The 6,170-nt window shown below is 47.6% G+C and overlaps 1 protein-coding gene across 5 annotated transcripts in view; it reads right to left on the minus strand.

Annotated features, from left to right (window-relative positions):
* The window catches only part of Rin2 (Ras and Rab interactor 2), a 207,247-nt gene extending 201,077 nt beyond the window's left edge, over positions 1–6,170 (minus strand). For all 5 annotated transcript variants that reach the window (XM_010634172.3, XM_010634171.3, XM_010634176.3 and 2 more), the window contains exon 1: positions 6,141–6,170. The gene's annotated coding sequence lies outside the window, so the exon portion shown is untranslated. The remainder of the gene's footprint in view (positions 1–6,140) is intronic.

Raw genomic sequence — 6,170 nt, forward strand, 5'->3', positions numbered from 1 at the left:
CAAAAAAAAAAAAAAGAACAGAGAGTTGAAGAGTAGGGGCTTTCTGGTTCAAAGGAGTCTGTCTCCCAAGTCAAGCACTGGCCTCATGGCCCTGTCCTTGAATGTATCCATACTGTCCTTGAGGCCGGGAACTGTAAAGGGCAGGGACCCCTGCCCAGTCAGATACAAATGACTTTGGAATGATGAAGACCTTACACCTCCCAGCCAAGCCAACATCAGAGGCCCATCTTTCTGCAGGACCCATCTGTCACCAGGCAGCCCTGGGAGCAGTGTGCACATGTGGTCTGAATACACATGAAACCTGCAGGCTGAATTCAGTGAAGAGTTTACCAGATGAAGAGGACTTGAAACTATTACTTCTTCCCACCTTAGTGTCCAGGCTTATTATGATGCCAAACAGGTCCCGTGGAGTAAAATTTGAATGAAAGGAGTAATAGGTGAATTTTTCAAGGAAAATTAAGGGCACATGTATTAGAGAACCATAAAGCGGCAGCATATTCACCAGTGATGTGGGACTGGAGCAACTATGAGGGGGAAGAATAAAGTTTCCTCCTTCTTTCACAAACTGCCTGCCAAATGCTTCCAAATGCACTTACATGGTGATCTGTAAAACTGGAACCAGAAACAGGAGAAGAAAATACAAAGGGCTTGTTTGAGGGTTAGGAAAGGTTTCTATGTGCGGAGCCATTAAAGCAATCCAAAGAGAATGAATTAGATCATGCAAAAGGGAAAACTTTGCAAAAGTCTCACACACGCAGCATTTTAGGGAGAGAAATCTGGATGGCAGGTTGTTGAGGTGCTGCCTCCATGGTCCTCCACCTGGGGGCTGAGGTTGGCTACACCTGGCTGGATGCAGTGACGTCACAGGTGTAGTCTCTCTGCTGCCTTTTGGAGCCCCAAAGCCCAGGTGCAACCCGATTCATGCAGCTGTCCTCAGTTACCACACAGGAGGGACATCTGCCTCCATTCATTATTAACAAGTATACTTGTAACCGAGCCACAGTTTAAATGCAATGCAGAGCTAGCTATTCCCAGGGAAAATGTGGCGATTTATTTAGTATACAAACAAAATGCTTCCTAAGGCAACTAAGGTTCACCTGGTTAATTTTTTGAACTTGCTAAATGATTGGGTATTTGAATTTTGAATTTCTGACCTAGTATCTAAAATCCTATTTGTGCATGAAAACTAAAATGTCTCTTTATCCCATTTGCCACTCAACAGAAATAAAGACTGCAATCATTAAAAAGTGCACAGCCAAATGCTACCTAGTGATTTTTAAAATGACTCAAATTCTGAGAATTTCAGGCAAGTAGGGGATTACCTACTACATATTGTCATTTGGCCATATATCATAGTCAAACAGAAATAACATATAAACACTTAGTACACAAAAGACCTCTCATTTGGGTGCTAAAAAACTCAGCAATATCACTTAAATTACTTATGGAGAGTTTAAAAAACTAAACCAACATCTCTTTATAAACTTTCCTATATGAAACCAAATCAGAGGTCCTTAATCAGGGTCCATCAGCTTTAGAGTATTCAAAGCTAGTAAAGAGTCCTTGTAACCAAAGCTTCTGGGCCAGAAATAAGGTATCTTACACACAGGGTAGGATGTCCATAGCCATCTTAAAAAGAAAAATCCAACTTATTTTCTCAGAGTTTTGCATGAAATGGCTAACTTTCACCAAACCACCAGAAAGTTGAAAAAGTTTCTGCCACAAATATAGTGCTGTTTAATCATTTATTCATCATTCATTCATTATGTGATAATGGATCCGAGTCCTTTGGTGAGTGGTGGTATTAGCATGTGGTTCAGTTCACAGAGCAAACTGTCCACACTTTGCCTTGTTGACATTAAAAATGCTTAATCTAGGCTGGCCTGGGCCCCGGGCCAGTCTCAGTAGACACCCTGCCAACCAGTAGGCTGAAGGCCCTGGGTCCGCAGCCATCAGCTCAGGTTCCTTCCCCGCGACACCCTCTACATGTGGGCTCCCCTGATTCTACTATGACCCCCCTTCCTGCTCAACCTGGGGCTTCTCACTGGGTGAGTCTGTCAAATCTTGTTTCTGTCCTCACAGGGGCAAATGACTCCCTGTGCTTCCTGATGCTTGTTGGATCTTTCCAGCAAGGTGACATCCAGGATTCTAACCTCTTCATTGGCCATGCATACAAAAGCACACCTATGTGCGCACACGTGTAAACACACACACAGCTCCACTCCATGGCTCTCAGCCACCCCACCTGTGAGGCCCCTTTCTCACAGCCCTCCCTCCCTCGACTTCGGTGACACCACAGTCTTTGGTGCAAATCAATGAATGAGACTTCTTACTTTCCACACTTTGGAAAAACCCTTGAAACAAATCTTGAGATATATTTTCAGAATCAAAGACCTAGAAATGTTTGCAGATGGACATTAAATCCATGTGACAGCCCTCGCCGGTCACTGTATCACCCTTCCTAGGGCTCCTTCCCCATCCCAAATTCTCCTGGTGCCCCTGAAATGACAACTCCATTTCCCTCTTCATCTACCCTTTAACTGCCATGGAGCCCACATAGCCAGGCTGCTTGTCTCGGAAAAGGGCCCAAACAGGAGAGCAGGCAAAGGAGTCACAAGCACCTGACTCTAGACAAGGCTTGCAAAGAACTGGGGGCTGTAGCTGGGGTGGGGGGGTGTCAGCTGTGGTGGCTCTTTGTTCCAGGTCTCACCCCTAGAGAGTGACTGTTGCTACATTTTCCTGTTGCTACCTCCCCCAAAAACCCACACAGCTGGTCTCCAGGAAGAGAGGAAGGGAGAGAATGGAAAACGCAGTAGGTGGATGTGTCCTCCCACAGAGCGGATGGGATAAGCCAAGAGGAAATGGTGCTCTAGGTACAAGAAGCCCAGATTCTGCCCCACAGACACAGCCACACTCTAGAGCACTCTTCTCTGGCTGGGAAGCACCCAGGGCTTCTGGGCTGCAGGCTTCAAAGCCTCAGATCTGCTTCAACCCTGGGAATTGACTCAAATCAGTCAGATGGGGAGGGCTGGCAAGCCAACAGTTCATTCTGATTTACAAGGGTGGGTAATATTCCACTGTGGATATACACCACATTTTATTGATCTGTTCACCTGTCAGTGGGCATTCAGGCTGCTTCCAGAGCTTAGCTCTTGTGAACTGACTGCTATAACAATGGGTGTGCACGGATCACTACGATATGATGCCTTTAACTCTTTCCTGAAGAGGCACAGGAGAGGGATAGCCAGGTCAAATGGAATTTCTATTCTTAGTTTGTGGAGGCACCTCCATACTGGTTTTTATAGTGGTTGTGCTAGATATCAGACATGCCTAGTATGTGTTTCCCAAGTTGAAGAATGAATTCTAAGGGACAATAGAGGTTAGGAATAGGAAAAATTTATTGCGAGACAGGAGGGAGCCCAAAAGAGGGTTGCCAACAAGCTCACTGCTCAAAGGAAGTTTTACAGAGCAAAATCACGAGGTGGGTACAGTGTGAATCAAAACTATGATCAACCAATTACAAGTGATATTGATGCAATAGGGAAGCAGGTCGAGTAGCAAGTATACATGGAAAGAACAAAGACCTTTTTAGGAAGGGATGGATCAGGAGGTCCCTGTCATCCACCTGGGTGACTGATGTCTATCTTTATAGGACCACTTCATACCAATTATAGTATAATCTTTAGTTTATTGCTTATCTCTTGGGGAGGCATGTAGGCCTGGTCATTCTTCTTTTTCTTGAGGCCTGGCCTTCAAAGGAGGCCCTCTAGCCAGCTGTAATATGTTCTCATTCTCTGCACTGACTCCTTTGAGAGTCCAGCCCTGTCTGACTGCCTATAATATTTCTACCTAACTTAGCTGTCTATAATAGTTGTAGTATTTTACACTCCCACTAACAATGTACATACAGGGTTCCTATTCCCCACATTCTCACCAGCATTTGTTTTTTGTGTCCCTGATGAATGCCACTCTGACCAGAGTAAAATGCAATCTCAATGTGCAACTATAAAGAAGAATAAAATCATGTCATATGCAGGAAAATGGATAGATCTTGAGACTATAATAGTAGTGAAATAAGTCAGACACAGAAAGTTAGTTATCACATGGCTTCCTATATGAGAAATTTAAAATATAAATGAATTAAAGAATAAAATGAAGAGATACTAGGAAAACAGGGGGCCAATTTTGGGATATAGGGAAGGGAATGGGGGGCTGGGAAGAAGGGGAAAAGGATGGAAAATAATTCAGATGCAACCTACACATGTAGCTATTCCCCAAAAGGAACATAATTTTACAAAGGCGGGTTATCATCCAGAACCTACATTTCCACATCCTGAGCACTGTGAACTCTGGGATCCACATTTCTTGGAACCAACCTCGCTGGCAGAAGTATTCTGGGTGAGGTAAGCAACATTTCCCCAAGTGGACTCCGTGGAATGCTGGATCCAGAAGATGTTTCATAAGAAAGAGTGTGCTGTGGCCAGAGAAGCTGGCAAATGTCACACACTGTGGTGTCATCCTACAGTCCCAGGGCACATTATACTAAAGGTTCTGAAAAGTCCTGCTGTAAAAATCCAGCTTACTAGGAACATTTTCCTAACATATCAGACCACTGTAAACCTGGCAATTCTTTAGAATAACTGCCACCTAACACACACTTTGGTACTCCTGCTCACTCCACCCGATTTGCCTGGAGGCTGTTCTGAAGCTAGTCAGCAGGGCTGCAGCCCAGTGACCCCTACACCCCACCCCCAGCTGCTGTCTCCTCACCCACAAGCAAGATTATTATCGAGAAGTTAGGTCTCCTTTTCACTCTGATATCTCCTCACCAGAGAGTCTCTGGACAAGGGAGGTTCTGGTCTCAGCATGATTTTCCTGGACAGAAAGCACATCCCTAAACCCAAAAAGGGGGGATGGAGGGCCTTCTTAGTAAGTCTTGGAAGTAAAGGCCCCTCTGGTCCCAGACTCTCCCCAAGTGGTAGCTGGTGATGTCCCCTACCGGGGTGAAAACACGGGGGATGCCCAAGTGTCCCTGAGACAGATCACTCCTATGTACACTTCCTCCCACGACTGAACTGGGGGAAAAGTCCGGAAAGCTCTGCAAAAATAAACACGACTGTGTACAAAGCCCAAGTTGCCCAATCTGTTGCATGCCACTGTCAACCTCATAAACCACGGAGTGGTGGACCAGACAAATGGGGAGGGGTTTGGAAAGGACAGCTCCCATCACACAATAATGCAGGTGCAAAACAGCAACCTATCTTTATTTAAAATGTTGATATTGTTTATCATGGATTTTTTACAGTTTCTTAAACATATTGCATTAATATGCTATTATTCTTAATTCCTGAGTGTTGCCAAGTGTTTATTTTTGCTTCAGTGTTTTGCAAAGTCCTGTTGGTAGAGGAACGCTCTTAAGTTTCCCCATTGATTGTTGATTGCAGCATGTTCCTAAGAAACACCACTGCTCCCAGACCCCCGCCAGAACAGACCACCGGGCTCAGGGCTACCGGGGTGCGGGCCTTGCGCTGCCTCTTCAGGGCTAAGACGACCCGGGGATTGAGAGCTCAGAAGACAGGACCTTTGGGGCCCTGGGGCCAAACTCACCCTGTATTTTTTGGCCACATATCACAGGCTTTCAAGCTGACCTTCGCAAGCTCCGCCGTCCTCCGCGTCCAGGGCGCGCCATCGCGGGTGGGAGCCGAGGCCAAGGGTGGAGGCCGAGCCCAGAGGGGAGGGGCGCCCCAGTGGGAAAGTGGCCCGTCCATCCCGGCAGGAGCCCAGGCTCCTCCCGTCCCATCTACGACCTCGCGGCTCCCCGCAGGGTCTGGATGCCCCGCGGGCGGCCGCAGAGGACCTCCGCCAAGATCCCCACCTGCCCACCCCACGCGCACCTGCTCCCCAGCCTCCGCGCCTGCGCCCCCAGAAGTCAGCCGAGGATACCCCATGACCCCTCCTGACCCTGTGCGGCGCAAAGTCACCCAGACCCAAGTCCCCGCGACCTGGTTCCCTAGTGCCCTCCCAGGACCCCAGAGGCCGCTCGTGCGCCCCCAAGCTCCGCGAAGGGTAGAGTGTGTGCAGTCTGCACCCGCGCTTCGCTCGCCCCAGTGCCCGCGGTGGGGACCTACGACGTCCCTTACCTCACGCGCGACCCGCAGGTCCCGGAGGCG

Source organism: Fukomys damarensis, unplaced genomic scaffold (assembly GCF_012274545.1).
Source record: "Fukomys damarensis isolate Sample0158 unplaced genomic scaffold, DMR_v1.0_HiC HiC_scaffold_7, whole genome shotgun sequence".
NCBI classification, from domain to species: Eukaryota; Metazoa; Chordata; class Mammalia; order Rodentia; family Bathyergidae; genus Fukomys; species Fukomys damarensis.